This window comes from Oncorhynchus clarkii, chromosome 5 (assembly GCF_045791955.1).
Source record: "Oncorhynchus clarkii lewisi isolate Uvic-CL-2024 chromosome 5, UVic_Ocla_1.0, whole genome shotgun sequence".
NCBI lineage: Eukaryota > Metazoa > Chordata > Actinopteri > Salmoniformes > Salmonidae > Oncorhynchus > Oncorhynchus clarkii.
Window position 1 is genome coordinate 28,016,170 of NC_092151.1, and position 19,710 is coordinate 28,035,879.

Below are 19,710 nucleotides of genomic sequence, written 5' to 3' on the forward strand. Positions count from 1 at the left end.
GAGATGCTTGTTCTAGGTCCCAAGAAACAAAGAGCTCTTCTGTCGAATCTGACAATTAATCTTAATGGTTGTACATTCGTCTCAAATAAAACTGTGAAGGACCTCGGTGTTACTCTGGACCCTGATCTCTCTTTTGAAGAACATATCAAGACTGTTTCAAGGACAGCTTTTTTCCACCTACGTAACATTGCAAAAATCAGAAACTTGCAGTCCAAAAATGATGCAGAAAAATTTATCCATGCTTTTGTCACTTCTAGATTAGACTACTGCAATGCTCTACTTTCCGGCTACCCGGATAAAGCACTAAATAAACTTCAGTTAGTGCTAAATACGGCTGCTAGAATCCTGACTAGAAGCAAAATATTTGATCATATTACTCCAGTGCTAGCCTCCCTACACTGGCTTCCTGTCAAGGCAAGGGCTGATTTCAAGGTTTTACTGCTAACCTACAAAGCATTACATGGGCTTGCTCCTACCTATCTCTCTGATTTGGTCCTGCCGAACATACCTACACGTACGCTACGGTCACAAGACGCAGGCCTCCTAATTGTCCCTAGAATTTCTAAGCAAACAGCTGGAGGCAGGGCTTTCTCCTATAGAGCTCCATTTTTATGGAATGGTCTGCCTACCCATGTGAGAGACGCAAACTCGGTCTCAACCTTTAAGTCTTTACTGAAGACTCATCTCTCATCTCAGTGGGTCATATGATTGAGTGTAGTCTGGCCCAGGAGTGTGAAGGTGAACGGAAAGGCTCTGGAGCAACAAACCGCCCTTGCTGTCTCTGCCTGGCCGGTTCCCCTCTTTCCACTGGGATTCTCTGCCTCTAACCCTATTACAGGGGCTGAGTCACTGGCTTACTAGGGCTCTTTCATACCGTCCCTAGGAGGGGTGCGTCACTTGAGTGGGTTGAGTCACTGATGTGATCTTCCTGTCTGGGTTGGCGCCCCCCCTTGAGTTGTGCCGTGGCGGAGAACTTTGTGGGCTATACTCGGCCTTGTCTCAGGATGGTAAGTTGGTGGTTGAAGATATCCCTCTAGTGGTGTGGGGGCTGTGCTTTGGCAAAGTGGGTGGGGTTATATCCTTCCTGTTTGGCCCTGTCCGGGGGTGTCCTCGGATGGACCCACAGTATCTCCTGACCCCTCCTGTCTCAGCCTCCAGTATTTATGCTGCAGTAGTTTATGTGTCGGGGGGCTAGGGTCAGTTTGTTATATCTGGAGTACTTCTCCTGTCCTATCCGGTGTCCTGTGTGAATTTAAGTATGCTCTCTCTAATTCTCTCTTTCTCTCTTTCTTTCTCTCTCTCGGAGGACCTGAGCCCTAGGACCATGCCTCAGGACTACCTGACATGATGGCTCCTTGCTGTCCCCAGTCCACCTGGCCGTGCTGCTGCTCCAGTTTCAACTGTTCTGCCTGTGATTATTATTATTTGACCATGCTGGTCATTTATGAACATTTGAACATCTTGGCCATGTTCTGTTACAATCTCCACCGGGCACAGCCAGAAGAGGACTGGCCACCCCACATAGCCTGGTTCCTCTCTAAGTTTCTTCCTAGGTTTTGGCCTTTCTAGGGAGTTTTTCCTCGCCACCGTGCTTCTACGCCTGCATTGCTTGCTATTTGGGGTTTTAGGCTGGGTTTCTGTTCAGCACTTTGAGATATCAGCTGATGTACGAAGGGCTATATAAATTAATTTGATTTGATTATCGTAGATTTATCGGTGGTGACAGTGTTTCCTATCCTCAGTGCAGCGGGCAGCTTGGAGGAGGTGCTCTTATTCTCCATGGACTTTACAGTGTCCCAAAACTTTTTGGAATTATTGCTACAGGAAGCAAGTTTCTGTTTGAAAAATCTAGCCTTAGCTTTCCTAACTGACTGAGTATATTGGTTCCTGACTTCCCTGAACAGTATTGCATACTGTTGCCTGCAGTCTTCTTCTTCTTCTTCCACCCTTAGATCCACAATGGCAGGCATAGGGTAGACAATGCAATATGATAATCAATATACTGTTCATAGAAATACCATTCTCAAGGCCTGTTTGACCCTATACAAACTGAGGTAGAGGATCCACAGCACAACCATAACTCCCTTCAACCACCCCTGACATTACTCTTGTCTCTCCAGCTTATGCTGCTTGTTTGCTGTAATTAAACAGAACAACAACGTACCATGAGGAGCTGAGCGGGACTGTAAAGGGTCCGTTTGAGATGTGCCTGGGTCCTGATGGGGGATAACAGCACCTCAATCCACCTCATTAGGCCTTTAACAGCCCAAGACGTAATGAGAGCAGGCAGCGCGACCAGCGGGCCCTGGCTCAGACCTCAGGTAGCATTTATGAGCAGATCACTCAACGTGATGAGGAACAATAGCATTAAGGTTGATGGGGAACAGTAATGCAGGTTCACTGGGCTAATGGTTAGAGCAATGTAATGCAACATTAGCACTTCATTCTAAAGAGACAGGCTTGTTGAAAGCAGTTACGTGCCAATTACTCAAAGGCCTGCAGTTCCGCTTCTGTGATGGGAGCAGGTAATCCAACATCCTACGGAGGGAATCAGGACATGCAGGATTTCGATTGGGAGGACTTTTTGACTACAGAAACTTGTTATTATACCACAATCCATTTCTATGTCATTCATTTGGCCTGACGTCTTTGTATTCCAATTTCCCTGCCTTAATTATTTATTGACCAAGATGAGAGTTGGAATCGGGCATTGATCAGGGGCATGGAAGTGCTGTGGGTTCACACAATTCCGTGAAAAGGGCTAATGATGGCACCTGCCCACTTTCTTCCATGCCCTCCTCCAAATGATGCCCCTTGCTTGACTTATTCCATCCCTCCATCTCTCCCTCCCTTCCCACGTGCCAGCCTGCGTGACCCTGTAGTGACGGATTTCTCCTGTAGTGACGGATTTCTCCTGTAGTGACAGATTTCTCTTATAGATGGGTGGTCATTAAAGCAGGGCTGTCAGCGGGCCTGACCACGCAGGGAACACAGTGTGATCATCACAGGTAAAGGCTCCAGCAGTGCCAGGGTGTCATTCACCAGGCAGCGCCCTCCTCGTGCTGCTGCATGTCACGCCTGTGTGTCTCAATGACGGGGAGGGGAGAGGAGAGGAAAAGGAAAGTGGGCGCAGGCAGCTGTGTTCCCCATCAACCGTTCACGGGCCTGAACACTGTCCTCTTATCAAAGCCTGATTAATAAGCCCATTCCACAGAGAGAGAGAGAGAGGGATGAATCACTGTCTAATTACCTCCTCCTCCTCTGCCTGCTCTTCCCTCCATCCACCACTCAACCTCTCCTTCCCTCCATATCTCCATATCACTGCCTCCACTGCATTTTGTTACATTCTCCTAATGTTCCGTCGCCCCATGCTCTGTCCCTCCGTGGACACCCTGTAACCATTTCCCCCATCAGGTAAACAGAGTGCTAGCCTAAGATAAAGGATGCATGGTGGCAGAATACACATTACAATGTTTAGCAAATGGTGAGATGTTGTATATTTGGGCAGAACTCCTCAACACAGAAACAAAGGGGGGTGGTCCTTCCCAGCAGGGAAGACATATGAACCTGGGAAAAATGTCAGCACAGCCAGTGGGGAACCACTGGGCAGGATATGAGAACTTCTTTGCCCACCAGTCACTCAGTGTGGTACAGGGTGGTAGGGGGGCAGAGCAGGGGTCAGAGTGGTGTCTCATGATGCCCTGTGCATATGGGGCTTCCTTATCTCTCAACACCTCACACTGTACAGAGTTACTGAAACAACACCTACACAGACAATATTGAATGTGACCCAGTCAGTGTCAATTAAGTTAAACATTCCTTACCAGTGGGAATGTAGCTAGCTTTGCACCAGTAGTGCCTAGGCTCTGCCTTTTAAGTTGTTTATCCCATTGCTACCACCACCAGCACAGCCCTTCGTAAAGAGTTTCATTAATTCTAAGGGAACAAGAAATACGGCTGAGATATCGCCTGCAGGTAAGTTATTATGTGCAGGAAGGGTGTTGTTTGCCTTAATTCTGTATTTGAACAGATGCTCAGTGATTGGGCCTTAAAAGCACAACTAAAAACGCCTTCACCCTCATCGTACCTTTTTGGTGTGGAGAAATAGCCAGTGTATTTATTTATCTGGTGCCTTGTGACTGAAATGAGCTCTTACTGATAGCTGTCTACTGCCTCACCTCTGTAAAGCCAGAGCCAGCAACCAGCAGGCTTCCTTTCCAACAGACAAAAACACAAACATGGATTGTTGTTATTATATCTCCCTCTCTCTGCTTTGCCTTCACATCCAAATGCCTTCTGCCCATCAGTTGTCATAGAGGACCCAAGTTCCTGTAAATCTGTCTGTTGATACACAGGTAACTGCCTAAATAAAGGAACGTCTTGGGTAAACGAAGGATACAAAGTATGTTGAAAGCAGGTGCTTCCACAAGTGTGGTTCCTGAGCAATTCCTAAGAAATTAACATCCCATCATGCTTAGGGTCATGTATACAAATTCTGGGTAGGCCATTATTTTGGCTACCATGGCTATGCATGAAAACGATGCAAATCATATGCCATGGACGTCTCAGTCACCAAATCTCAACACAATTGAGTACTTATTGGAGATTCTGGAGCGGTGCCAGAGATAGCTTTTTCACCACCATAAATAAAAGACCAAATGATGGAACTTCAAGTGGAAGAATGGTGTCACGTCCCTCTAATAGAGTTCCAGACATTTGTGCCAAGGTGCTTTGGAGCTGTTCTGGCTCGTGGTGGCCCAACGCCCTATTAAGACACTATGTTGGTGTTTCCTTTATTTTGGCAGTTACCTGTACATCCCATCAAGTGCAAATATTAAATGCTCAATTTCCTAGCAGTGGGCCAGCTAATGCATTTATCCTCTGCAAATAGCAATGTCACGCTAACTCTGGGGAGAGACGTCCGCTGAATGTTATGAATAACCTGATCAAATTACACAGTGAAAGCAAGAGGGGAATATTAAGGCTAGCGCTGGTGCCTCCCAGCACATAAAACTGAGCCAGGTTAAGCCTCCCGGGTGGCAAAGCGGTCTAAGGCACTGCATCGCCGTGCTAGAGGCATCACTACAGACCTGGGTTCGATCCCGGGCTGTGTTGTGATCGGAAGTCCCATAGGGCGACGCACAATTGGCCTTGTGTCGTCCGGGTTAGGGGAGGGTTTGGCCGGGGGGGGGGCTATACTTGGCTCATCGCACTCTAGCGACTCCCTGTTGTGGGCCGGGCGCCTGCAGGCTGACCTCGGTCGTCAGTTGAACAGTGTTTCCTCCGACACATTGGTGCGGCTGGCTTCCGGGTTAAGTGGACGGGTGTTAAGAAGTGCGATTAGGTAGGTCATGTTTCGGAGGACACATGCACCTGCCTTTGCCTCCTGAGCCCGTTAGGGAGTTGCAGTGGAGACCACATTGAAATTGGGGGGAAAAATGGTTACTTAAAAAAAAAGATTTAAAAAAAAAGAACTGAGCCAGGTTAAGACAACCATCCAGTTGTCATGTGTGGAAAGAAATGGAGCCACTTAGAAACACTACAGGTATTTCTGGATCCTGTGTGTTTTCCTTCATGACTCATCTGAGGTATGAAATAACAGTCAAGGAAATGCTGTAATTATCACTATATTATTCAACAAAACATGAACATAAATAATCTCCAAATATTTTGTCTATGAATTTACCCTCAATGAAGTGAAAATGTATGTACAGAAGAAAATATGCTTCAGCCTTTTTGTTCTTGGCTAAGTTAACTCTCTGGCTAGCTGTAATAAAATGCATGTCTGTTAATTTTGATAAATACTGATTTCAATCATAGTAAATGGAATCCATGCGTGTGTCACTTGCCACAGCCAAGGCTGAGGTAGTAGTGTATTTTCAGTACAAATGGAAGAGAGAAAACCACGCTAAACAAGTCCCTGAAAGAGTTCTCTACACACTAATTCAATTATAAATCCAATATATGTTCTCCATATGCCAAATGTCAAACTGTGTCTGAGTTATTCCTGAGTACGTGCAGAATCAGTTGGTTTTGGCCTGATAGCCAGAGTGAAACATGCTGGGATAGGTGCCTCACAGCTGCGTCTGTGACTGGAGATTGATAAAGAGATTATAGTCCTCCTGGTCCTGACCTCAAACAAAGGTCATAAAGGTCAAATAAATGTTCTCTATCTGTAGATGACATACAGTAACTGTATCCTACAACTATTGTTTTCATTAATGGGTTCCTAGTCATTCAAACCTGGTAAGCAGGTGCATGCAATCCTTTTTCTTACACATCAAGAATATTTGGATTCATGTACTCAACAAAATATACAGTGCCTTGCAAAAGTATTCGGCCCCATTGAACTTTACGACCTTTTGACACATTTCAGGCTTCAAACATAAAGATATAAAACTGTATTTTTTTGTGAAGAATCAACAACAAGTGGAACACAATCATGAAGTGGAACGACATTTATTGGATATTTCAAACTTTTTTAACAAATCAAAAACTGAAAAATTGGGCGTGCAAAATTATTCAGCCCCTTTACTTTCAGTGCAGCAAACTCTCTCCAGAAGTTCAGTGAGGATCTCTGAATGATCCAATGTTGACCTAAATGACTAATGATGATAAATACAATCCACCTGTGTTTAATCAAGTCTCCGTATAAATGCACCTGCACTGTGATAGTCTCAGAGGTCCGTTAAAAGCGCAGAGAGCATCATGAAGAACAAGGAACACACCAGGCAGGTCCGAGATACTGTTGTGAAGAAGTTTAAAGCCGGATTTGGATACACAAAGATTTCCCAAGCTTTAAACATCCCAAGGAGCACTGTGCAAGTGATAATATTGAAATGGAAGGAGTATCAGACCACTGCAAATCTACCAAGACCTGGCCGTCCCTCTAAACTTTCAGCTCATACAAGGAGAAGACTGATCAGAGATGCAGCCAAGAGGCCCATGATCACTCTGGATGAACTGCAGAGATCTACAGCTGAGGTGGGAGACTCTGTCCATAGGACAACAATCAGTCGTATATTGCACAAATCTGGCCTTTATGGAAGAGTGGCAAGAAGAAAGCCATTTCTTCACCCAAATTTCAGTCTCTCGATGTGCAAAACTGATAGAGACATACCCCAAGCGACTTACAGCTGTAATCGCAGCAAAAGGTGGCGCTACAAAGTATTAACTTAAGGGGGCTGAATAATTTTGCACGCCCAATTTTTCAGTTTTTGATTTGTTAAAAAAGTTTGAAATATCCAATAAATGTCGTTCCACTTCATGATTGTGTCCCACTTGTTGTTGATTCTTCACAAAAAAATACAGTTTTATATCTTTATGTTTGAAGCCTGAAATGTGGCAAAAGGTCGCAAAGTTCAAAGGGGCCGAATACTTTCGCAAGGCACTGTATATAAACTCAATGTCATAATAATTCAAACATGCATAATAATTCTGACATGGAATCTTCATTGCTGCAGCATGCTACTACAGTGGACATATTGCCTCACAATACATGTATCTAAATATGGCCTTGGTCCCTCAATACACAGGCGATGGAAAACAGCTAGATTTCTTCGATGAGCTGAAAAGCACGACTCCACGAAACAAGTCAATGGATAAGTGAACAGGGTGTTTTTGAGCTGTGACATTGTATAGGTGATGCTGATTTTGCTCAGGTGCATCTCCGGGTTTAAACCTCCACAGTCCAACTGTGGTTGGAAATGTCATCACCAACCAAATGGTAAAAGCAGCACACAGAAAAAGAAACTCCCATTCATCAAATGTCCTCCTCAGCCATTGTTTAAAAGTCGGATGTGATTGTGTCCTCATTGAAATTCATGAGGTGTCTGTGTGCATGATGATGCATTATTGCCACTCAGGGAGAAATGACTCTGTGATGAGGGTGTAGCCTGTAGTCGTGTTCCTGGAGTAATTTGTCTGAGTGTTATTTCAATGGGGTGGAATGGCATCTCATCATGGGCCTGTTCTCTCCCAATAATACGGACCTCATAGCTGCTGTACCACTGCTGCGAGATGCATCCCACACAGAATTATGATGAGGTGGCCATTTAACACCCATGATTTCACAGTGCTCAGGCAAGCACAGCACAGCAGAAGGTGGGCAGATTAGCCAAGCTATGCCCGTTTCCTTTCACCCTGCCAACCCATGTGGTAAAGTATCTTGTGCCTGTGTGCTAGTCACGATAGCTGGCAGTGGTCCAAAACAGTCTGTCTACTCTGACACACTACCCTGTCTCATTATGACTCACTGAGAGAGAGAGAGATAGAGAGAGCGAGAGAGAGAGAGAGAGAAAGGAGCATGTCTATGCAATGGCAGCACAATTGCGCCACAGGGAATTTTAATCAATTAGAAACGGAGGGCCAATTAAAGGCGGCATTGTGTTTACTGATTCAGAGCCGCCGGCTCAGTGGGAGCAGAGCAGAGGGGGGGATGTAGACACACACAGCAGGCAGGGCCCAACACACTGTCCTGGGTCTGATTTTATTCACCACTATAGTGCAGCCGCGTGTCTGTAATAGTCTGGGAGGAGAGGAGAGCTGACCCACTGTACTGTATCTCTTCGGCTGAGACTGTTATCGTTTTGAGGTTGTATAGGCCTATTATCAAGCGGTGTTAATGAGAGAAAAATGGCACTGAGAAATTGCTGACTTGATGAAAGCTGTTAGGCAAGAATGTTCTTGAATGTAAATTAATGTATTTGCTACATACACAATAAAGGCCTTTTCCTGATGTAACATTTTCCTGACAACCTCGAGAATGAAGGTAATTTCATTCTCTCTACATGCTTGACTGGTCCAGGGAAGAAAAAAAAATCAATAGACACCATTACCATGGTTTTCAGAAGATGTGATGGATATGCCTGGTGTGTGTGTGTGTATGTGTGTGTGTGTGTGTGTGTGTGTGTGTGCGTGTGTTTATGTGTGTGTGTGTGTGTGTGTGTGTGAACCTAATTTGCCATTGACTAATGAAGATTGAAGAACCTCCTGTTTATCTTTAAGCAGAGGGCTGTCAGGGGTTGATTACATCTTAAAATCAGTATGAGAGCTGAGCTGAGATGAGCAGCAGCGTTTTGTGTTTCATCCTGTCACTGTGTCGAGGCTCAGGCTGAGGAATGGTACTTCACCTGACCTCGTGACCTCATAGGTTAACCAGTGGGAGGAGGAGGAAAGCTGAAGGAGTCACACAAGTCACTGGAGTGGATCATGCTCCGTGCAGCCAGACTTCTCCATCTGCCGTCTGCTTCATAATTAAAATTCATTACTGATTATTAACCGCAGGCCTGCCTTCTCTCTGCACGTCTGTGACACCCTCTTCACTCTCACACACACATTGTCCAATCACATGTGCCTTAGCTATGCCCTGAAACTTCTTTCTGTTTAGACACTTTCTCTGAAAATAAGAATTTGTTCTTAACTGACTTGCCTGGCTAAATAAAGGTAAAATAAAATAAAAAAATTAAAAAAAATCAACATTAGGCCTTCGCCTTATTGCAGGGATTGGCAATATGCGGCCTGCATGCCAAAACCGTCCTGCAAGTGATTTTTTGGGGCCCCCAAAGTTTTTAGTAAAATAATAATAATAATCATTGCAGATTTTTAGGTTTAAAAAAATACAGTAAAATTACCTGGAATTCTGCCAAAAATATTAATTTAGAAAATCTGTTCCCAAGTATTCCCACGGCAAAAAAAGAGACATATATACAATCAAGTATGAAATGATTTACTTTTTTCAAATACAATCTCTTATTGGGTTTAGTGGTGGTCAACTTGCATGTACAAATTATTCTAATGATGCTCTGGCCCCCCGACCATCACTCCAACCATCATTGTCCCACAGCTGAATCTATTTGCCTGTCCCTGTCCTATTGTTACCCATATTACTTCCATCTGGAATACATAGAGACAATATTGTTTTGACATTGCCGTCCTATTTGTGACTCCCATCCCATTCTCCCTGGGTCAACAGGCATGTAGATCCTGCTAAGATGCCTCCTGTTTGGCTTTCATTTCGCAACGAGAGCACTTTGCCTCTCTCATCTCAGGAACACCAGGAGGCAGCCTTTCCCACTCCTCCTGGTGCTGAGAGCCATTGTGTCCCACTGTGATCTATAGATCAGCACGACCCGCCCTGATGGACTGCATAACCATTGGTAAAAACAGAATTATCTAGGTGGCTCTACACACAGAGCAGCCTCTCAGATCAAATAACATAGTTTGGCAATGCCCCACTGTCCAGTTTATTTTTTCAATTGAAAGACTGGACTGTATGTGTTCTGAAAATGCTTACATGGAGGGGGGGTTCAGTAAATTTCAGTAGTGCTGTATCCTCTCCTCTGATAATTGTAATAAACTGTTAAAAATGTCTCTGTGCCATTGAAGCAAACACATTGGTTTAATATGTTTACAGTGTCTGTGGTGTTAGGCCATGTTCCCATTAGCCCAAATGAAGATCTCTACATCTCTGACACCTGTTAGTGGTGTTGATATCTTCCTTGAAGGCATCTGTTCATTACGGAGGACTCTGAAATGAGACACTCTATTGCACAGGTGGATATAAACAGCAGTTAGTGTATATGAGGTACGGGTTAAACTGATATATCCATATTGATTCATCATAAATGTATGACTCAAGACCTCCATAATTCCCTCTAACCAAAATACTGTATATATTGCCAGTTAAATAAACAACAGTAGAAATATGGTTTATTCAAGAATCTCCTCTCCGCTATCTGCTGACAGCATCAGCCCTCAAGTCTAAATCAATATAACAGGTTCTTTGAGGCTCACATACACCTGCAGTGAAGGGTAACCTTGACACACATCCCACAATGGAGAGGGAGAAATTAGGGAGGGAAGGAGGGAGGGAGCGCGAGAAAATGAGAGAAGGAGAGCGAGACAGAGAGAGCTACCCAGTGCGACCTCTCTAGGCAACAAAGGCCTCTTTTAAAAACAGATGGTAGATTCTGTCCGTAAAGACACCAACAGATAGTGATGAACCAGAGGAGAGAATTTTCTAACCCAGAGGCGCAGGAACACACACACAACTGGTAGCTTCTGCGTGTGCAAAACAGAAAACAAAATAAATGTTCACAAGTGCACTTACACAAGGCCAATCAGGCTAAATACTCCCTGACATTGTGAATGTGTGAGATATTTGTTTCTCTGCTGAATGTAAGGGTGGTGATGCCACTCCATGAAGACAGAGTCCTAATTGTTTCCTTGGAGACTGCCAGTGTGCTCAGGAATCACGGCTCCACGTTTACCTCACTAACAGAACACCTGACAGGCCAGCCAGGAAATAACCCTCTAGGCTGGGATACTCTGTTGGTACTGGGTTCTCTGCTGAGGTCTAACTGTCTTGAATTGTGTCTATAGCTCTGTACTGTCTCTTTACGTACGACAACTCAAAACTGTTTACCTACACCTCCACAAGTGTGGTTTAGCTCCGTTGGTAGTTTTTAGGTGTACTTCTGCCTGTCCATATAAAATTAGCCAGTGAGATGAGGGCTCTTAAATAAACATGCACTGTGCTAAACAGTCACAGGGATTATTTGGCTAATGCTATTTAAACAAGAGCAAAAGGAACAGAACCCCTTCAAAGACTCAGAGGGGGGATCAAGTGACTATCAAGGATAAGGCTTTTAGATTTAGCAGGGAACAAAATCAGCAGCAGTGAGATTACATTTTAACTGAGGCCCTGCTCCTTTTGAAGTCAATTTGATTTCAAAATAAGCATTATTGCTTATCTTGTATTGGGTTAAACATTGGCAATGTTACAGTTTGTAGACTTAATCATTGTTTCATCTTTGTTATTGAAAATAAACATCCACATGAGCTCTATATTCCTAAGAAGCCTGGGTTTGCTATTGTTATCCTCTGTATAGCAGCTATGTGGCCATGGCAACATTCAGATTTAGTGGGCCTATTGATTTTAACATCTGAGCACTTTGCAGATCTTATTAGACATTATTCAGAGAGCAAAATGTTGCTCTTCATCTTCTGACCCAAGTTCCTAACTTGGCAGGGCAGTAACATGCTCTCCATTAGAGTAGAAGGCTTTCTCCACACAAACACGAATTTCCTAAGAAGCTAATATAATCAGAGTACTAGGATAAAGCCAAGAAAAATAACCTTACTGTGGTGGTCTTTGTGCACTGTAACCAGCCTAGTGGGTCATTTACTCACTCATTCTCCACCCTCTCCCTTTGTGACATGTACATGAGTCTGAGCACTATCCATTATGATTCATTGAATTGCTACCTTCACATTAACATTTTTTAGTGCCTTCTGACTTATGTTAACTTTGGCATTTACAAATTCCTTGTAAATAACCAGAGTTGTTGGCAGATGAATGGCAGACTCAAGCTCCTTCTCCTGAGAAAAAGAAAACAGTTCCCTCACATCCTTAACAGGGAGTAATGGGGCTCCACTCCCCATAGGGTTGATTTAAGAGGCTTGTTTTGATTTTCTTAAGATGAAATATCAATCCCTCTAAAGCCCCCAGGATGGCAGCCATGCCCCCCACTCTGACCTTTACCTGCTAATCAATACAATGAGCCCCCCAGGAAGAAAACTAGACATGAGTCTTGCCTTTGCTCCAAACCAGTTATATTTTCCTCAAATGATTCAGTAGTTCCAGAAGACCAGCTTTAGTTGTGCCGTTCATGTCGCTGAAATCCTGTTGATTTGCTTTGTTAACTTGTGATTAAAACCATTTCTCATAAACCTCAGTTGATTGATGAGTCCACATGTGAGACTTATAATGTACACTAATTAATTGAATGGTGTCTGTAGCCAAGGTCAGAGAAGTCAGTGTATACAGCTGAATTGGATCTCAAATCCTCTAACAGAGGAACTGGCCATCCGCCAGCATGGCGATTGGTTCTCTCCACTCCATCACCCCTCCCCAGAGGACTTTGTTAGGCCTCAAGACAACCACCAAAAAGCAGACCTCATGTAGACTACCTGTTGATTTCCTTCCAAGAAATCAGACAGGTCAGAGTCAATGAATAGCTCAAATGAGCAAACCATTGAGTTGTTCCCCGGCCAGATTCCAATTGTTCAAAAGCACAGTAAGGCCAAAGACTTAACTTACAACCGAATTGCCTCACTAGGGGACAGTTACCCTAACATGCATTAAAACAAATTAAATTGCACATTCAAATTCAATAAAATGGCATTAAGTGACCTCAGCTTAGCGAACATGGGATTGTGCCACAGGGGAAAGCTGGCTGTGGTACAGCCAGTAGGCCTTTGACAACAGGAAGAGTTCATGCAGTCTAGTTCATTATTACTAGGCAACAGCAGGGTAGAGGCGCTCTGTTCTGGACACTACTCATACAGAATGGAAATTCATGAAGGTTACATTTCCGGAGAAATCCTTTGTAAAAACCTGTCAAAGATATCATACAATAAAGATGAACAAACAAATAATTTACTGTGAAGTATTCCATGCCGTTTAAACATGTGTTTCTTATTTAGATGGGTTGTTTGGTGTGAGGAATGAGGTGGATCTGAGATGGCTAGTAATGACTCAAAGAACATTCTTGATAGACCCCCTTGGGGCTGACTAAAAGGCACACTTGTCTAGGCATTGGCACAAATGGCTATTCAATAAAGCAATCCATGTGCTTTAATAAGACGTCACTGGAGAAACCATAAGGCGTCTGTCTACCACTGTCAGTTTACACTTGTGGTTGAACAAATAGTATCCTGAGTCATGTGTCAATGTCAACAGTATTTATTTTTTTATAAACAGGTCAAGTATTCATATTTCCCATTACAATGAAAGGCTATTCATCTGAACTATACAGAGAGCAGATAGGAACTCTGATATATACAGTCCTTTGGGATAGATACAAGCATAACCAGTTTATTTCCTGCTCCTCTTGGGAAGTGCAGCCAAATCCACTAAGGCACAGTACAGGTGAAGGGCCACCTGTAGACTGGGCTCTGGTCCAGTGCTGGTCCGCTTCCTTTAGGCAAGGGCAGGAAAGTCTTCTGGGTCGTCAGGGTTTGGGGCCTGTCCCTGCTGGAATCGGGCCTAGGGAGAATCAATCAGTCAACTTATGTGTATCAACACATTGGTAAGGAATATGCTGCCCAAAGGAATATTGCAGTGCTATTCACAATTGAATGAGACAGGCAGAAAGGCAACAGGGCGAACTGAACCTGCCCACCATCCTTGCTGCCTTTGGCAATGGTTTCAAACCCCTGATGTATATCTAACAGGACCCATTCAGTCCAGACATACCTTCTCAGGAGGCTTCTGGGGAGAAATGGTCTCTGGCCGTGCGGCTGGGCCACCTCGTCCACCTCTTCCTCCTCCTCTGGTACCCCGTGAGGGTCGTCCCAGACTGCCAAAGTCAATCTTCAGCTTGGCTGTGATGTCATTGGCAGGGCGACGGAGGGCTGCAGCGTCATCCTCCTCAACCTCCTCCTGTTGATCAAGAGAAACGAAACACAAGTACTATATAAATCAGTTTGCTGTAATTCAATGAGGCCCAAAAGAAACAAGCAGTGATATTAGGCATCCCGTTTTTGCAGCATTTGTGTAAGATTCCTCACCTCAACCTGTTTCTTGGACTTGTGGATGACCACAGAGTCAGAGGGCACAATGGTATCAGCCTTGCGCAGGTTGAACTCCTTCTTGGGCCGGTTCTGTTCCTGTAGGGCTTTCCACTCGTCCAGAGACATCTCCACGGAAACCTCCACCACTGCTTCCCCCTCGCCTTCAGTCTCCGGGGCACTGGAGAGAATCAACAGATTACTATGGGGATGGAAACCTGAAACTCATTCTATAACTAGAGTAAATGTGAGCATTTAAAATGATAATGTCTGAGTTCAGGGTATGTATAGACCAGAATATGTAGTGAGTATCATAGAGGATTTCCATAAAGTAGTAAGCTACACAAGTATATTATTTGCACTCTCACTGTGTTGTCTGATTAACATTGCTGCGCTGGTCAGTCACTTGGCTCGCTCACCGATTTGCTCCAGTCTCTGCGGAATCTGCCACCTCCTCTCCATCCCCTGCCTCAGTGGGAGCCCCATCAGCGGCAGCACTAAAATAGCATAAACAGTATAACTACAGTAACAATCATTCAAGACAATTCATATGAAAGTGCTGATGAAGACGTGCCAAGTCACATTGGTTGAGACCCACCTCAATGAGACCCAAAGGAATATATTGGCTCTCATTGTAATATTTTTTCAAGAGGCAAGCCACAGCTTGGCTAGTTACATCCAAATCGCATTGACAACTATTTGAAGTCTGAACAACTTCTGTATGGGATTGTACGTTAGAATGAGAGCACTGGCTTTCAGCACTCACATTTGATTGGGTCCGAGTAGAAATGATATTGCCCATCAGGAGGGACATTCTTGTTTGAGCTTTGTTTCGTCCCAGTCTTTTCCAACAGTGTTGGACAATGTTTTAGTAGCCTATGCGGCACTACCATCACTAGCTAGCTTGTTGCCAGTCAGAAACTCTGAAACCGGTTTGGATCAACGCAAAATATGACTGGTTTTCACCTAGACTACAATACTAATCACCTTTTATAGTCTTCCTGAAGAAGACTTCAAGGCATTTGAACAGAATGTGAGATACATGGGTTTGAGGCTACACCTCCTAACAGTCCAAACTAGGACAGCAGAGTACACCTATAGCTACTCAAACACTGAGGCAGTTAAATGTCTCACATTTACAGTCCTAATGTGCGTACTCACCTCATGTGGTCCCTCATGGATCCCCAGTTACGTGGACCACTGCCCCCTCGCTTCTCCTCTGGCCTGACACCACTGCAACAGGCAAAAGTTTAAACGTCATCAACCTCAACTATTTTCTCATAATCCAAGTACAACACACACATGCATTGTGAAACAGACAAACTTGATTTAAAAGCAATGTGATAAGTGTTGTTCTTACGTTCTATCGCTGCCACTGTGGCGCTCAAACTCCCTTTTGCCTCTCTGGTCAAAGCCATCTGTGGATCTGAAGTTGCTGTTGCCACGCATTCCTCTTCCACGGCCACCACCTCGGCCCCTTGCGGCACGCTCACCCTGATCCACAGGCCTGTTTTTTTTTGGGGGGGGGGGGGGGTAGCGGTCAGTTAACATAAAAACTTAGTCTCACATAGCCGCCTGTCCATTTCAATAGTCAGGCAAAAGCACACATTTCAGCAAATAAACACCCGGTTCTAAATGGATTGTTTGAAAGAGGTTCTCTTGTTTACAGGTTAAAGCTGCCATATAACTTACTGGGCGACCTGACCAAATTCTCACAGAAATACGAATTACTGATCTCATTCTCATTGAAAACAAGTCTATGCAGCGACAGATCTGTTCCATTTCTAAGCTTCCATTCTAAGTTGTTTTTGCATCTTACTTTCGGCTTTGTGCACCAGCTTCAAACCAGACATTAAAACCAGTAGATGATAGGAATACATGGATGATGTCAATGCTATGAAAAACATTTTGTTTGGCCATTCTGGTGATTGTAATTTACATAGGCTTTTGGCATAGCTAGGTTGCTATGCAGTAGCCGATCAGCAGAGATCGTGACGTCACGCTCCAGACCTAACACTTGGGTAGGGTGATAAAAAAATATGGTGGTGATATTTTGGCTAATTTGATGGTATGGCAGCATTTTGTTTCTGAAGTTCAAAATATGTTGGAGTTGTGCATGAGCCTAGAAAGGTAAAAAATAATAATTCTACATGGTTTTAGTAGGCTCTCCATTATGATGGTTTTATTTGCAACCAAACTAGGACAAAACTTAGTGAAGTTGACCAACATGGTAATTTATCACTGTATAAAAATGACCTTTAGACTATTGTAAAAATCTGTACAGGTTTTCACAATATATTGCTCAGCCCTACACTTGAGGCATGCTTCAAACTGAAAAAATAATATTTTTGTTGCTGAAAACAAATTTTATAGTGGTTTAGATGGTACAATGAGTCATTCTCTACACTGCTTGTTTAAGTGAACTATTAGAATTTTAGCGACCAGGTAATGGTGGAGCGATCTTTGCATATTGCATTATCGTTTAATTTGTTAAATTAAAATCATTCTGTAGTCACCCGTAAGAAACTGCTAGCCATTGGCTGCTAACAGCTTAGAACTGCTAGCTAAATGGCAAGCACACAGTCAACTTCAGGAGTACAGAACAGTAGAAATTAGGCCAAAGAGACTAACCGTCAGAGACTAATTATTCCGTCAAGGGAAGTTTTATTTTTTATAGAGGCATAAGAAACAGCGCAGGAAACGAAGAAATGTATTATAATGTTGGAATTAAACAGTCAACTATGCAAATGAGCAAAAGCTGCGTGCATTAAGGAAATAGACACCTGGCTCAAATAGCCAGTCTAATTAATGCGTTCCAGTTGTGTTCAGTTTATTAATCAAAGAAACACCTGAGATATTAATTGAAGTTCCGGGGTAAGGAGGGGTGTGCCGAGTACTCAGACAAAAGGAGAATTGGTAGGGATATGAGGAATTTGCCGTATACAACGATGTTGTCATTATCTGTAATCTGAGAAAGTTGCTAAAAAAGGTAGCAGCTGTCAGTAAAGACACCGGCAGGGTGCTGCCTGCTGCCATGATTGATTAGAACAAACATCTTGTGTCCAGGACTTGCACCATGTCCCACTTTCACTCACAACTCTCCCTTCCGTCTCCAAACAAAATCAGTAGCTAGGCATTATTCCTGCTATCGATCTGTTTATATTTTCAGTCGGATTTGCTGAGGCCATGTTGTGGCAGTTGTTTGTGTTTACTTTGTCCAGCAACTAAATTCACCAGACACGCGAGTCTCCCTTAATATGAATATTTCTCCGACATTTTTTCCAAGCGACAGATTAGAAGATAAAATTACACATTTAAATAGTTCATTTTGACTGTACAAATGTTGTAGCATAGGCTACACGCTGGGAGAGAAATGTTGCTCCTCTCGAAAGTAAAACAATGTAGCCTAGGCTACTAGAGCGAGAACATCTGGAATAAATGCAGGCAGCAGTAATCAGCCATGCATCATTTATGAACTAATTTTGTTGATAATAACGACTATGAAAGTAAGTAACGTGCATTTCAGATGTCGGATCATGAACGATGTGTGAATGAGTGAAGGAACAGAAGCACTTTGAGTGATGGCGCAGAACTTTAGTACAGGCTTTACTGCACTTCTGGGTTTTCCGAACACAAGTAAAGACAATTACGAGTAACCTATCAAGTGTGAAACGGATAGGATTACAAGAGTTCCGCACACCCCTAGTAAAGCGCATGATGACTCCACCTGAAGGCACTGGTTGGCCAGTTGGCGTGAACATGAATACAACTATCCAGTTCTCTCAGCTCTGCAAAGTGGGGGTCAGCATAGAAAGAAAACTGAAGTAACATGTTAATACTTGAATAGCCTATGGCTGTTTTACACAGGCAGTGTAAAATTATCAGAATGGGGCTATTTCCATTGATCTTCTGGAAAATAGCACTTGCCCTTTAATAATCCTGTCTTTTTCAGAGCTGATTTGATTGGTCAAAAGTCAGTTGGGCTGCCTGTGTAAAAGCAGCCAATGTCATGTTCAATCGGTCAACCCAGAAAATTCCCACCTCTAGTGTATAACTAACTACCTTTCAATTGAGTATCCTAGCGGAGCCTCACTGTCGTTCTGCCTCCGATCCCGGAAGGCAACTCGTCGCTCCCCCTTCTCCTCCACCTGGCCAGGTGCACCTCGAGGAGGATATTTCTGACCTGCACATAAATCACAACAAATTACGTAATCACCCCACACACCCCCCTAAACTGGCCACTTCAAAAGGCCTCCATGTACTGTAGGTTACTAGCTAAACTTACTAGATAGCTTGCTAGTTAGCTAGCTAGCATGTGATATAGTTATCACTAGCTTACAATCTATACCGTGCTGGCAATTCCACGAAAGTTCCTGTGAAAATATAAAGTTAACTACCTAGCACAACCCCCATGTTGCACTTAAGTTGGCTATTTAGAAATCTAACTAGTTAGCTAACAAGGTAGTTAAGTCAGCTACTACGTCAGCCAGACGGTGAACATGTGCATAATAACGTGGAGTTCCATAACACATGGATGGACACGCGACGGACAGGAATAGTTCATTTTTATCATTAGTGTCAATTATGCAAGTTTGACACGCAGGAATTGTTTTAGATAACTAACGTTACACCTTAAAAGCACTTGACACGTGCCGTCAATACTGCCCATCTTCACGTCAACGTTAGCTAGCTAGGCCTTCACCCATTGCATGGACTTACCCTGTACATTTTTTGCCTGTGAATGGTTGCCTTCCACAGCATTCAAGGGAGTTCTCTTGTCCTTTTGAGACTCCTTCTTGACAGGTTTGGATGTTGTATCAGTTCTTTTCAGCTCATCCTTTTTCTTCTGTTTTTCCACCTGCGCCTGGCGAATAATATCGAAAGGGTCGGCCTCGTTGTCTAAAAGCTGACCAAAACGGTTTGTCACGGCGCACCCAAAACCAGCACTTTCGGTGGGATCTTCAACTATACCCTTCATGTTGAGAATGTTTTTCAAAATCAGCTGGAAGAAAACCTGGGTTACATACAATGCTAAAGCTAATGACGTTTTTTTACGAACAGAATGATTCAAGAACAAACATATTGACCTGTGATTAAATTATGAACATCCCCTGCATAAGTTAGAACCTGGCAGGC

At 43.6% G+C, this 19,710-nt stretch overlaps 1 pseudogene; it reads right to left on the minus strand.

The window, feature by feature from the left end:
• Nucleotides 1–13,731: 13,731 nt before the first annotated feature.
• Nucleotides 13,732–19,710, minus strand: part of LOC139408604 (intracellular hyaluronan-binding protein 4-like) — a 46,931-nt pseudogene continuing 40,952 nt past the window's right edge.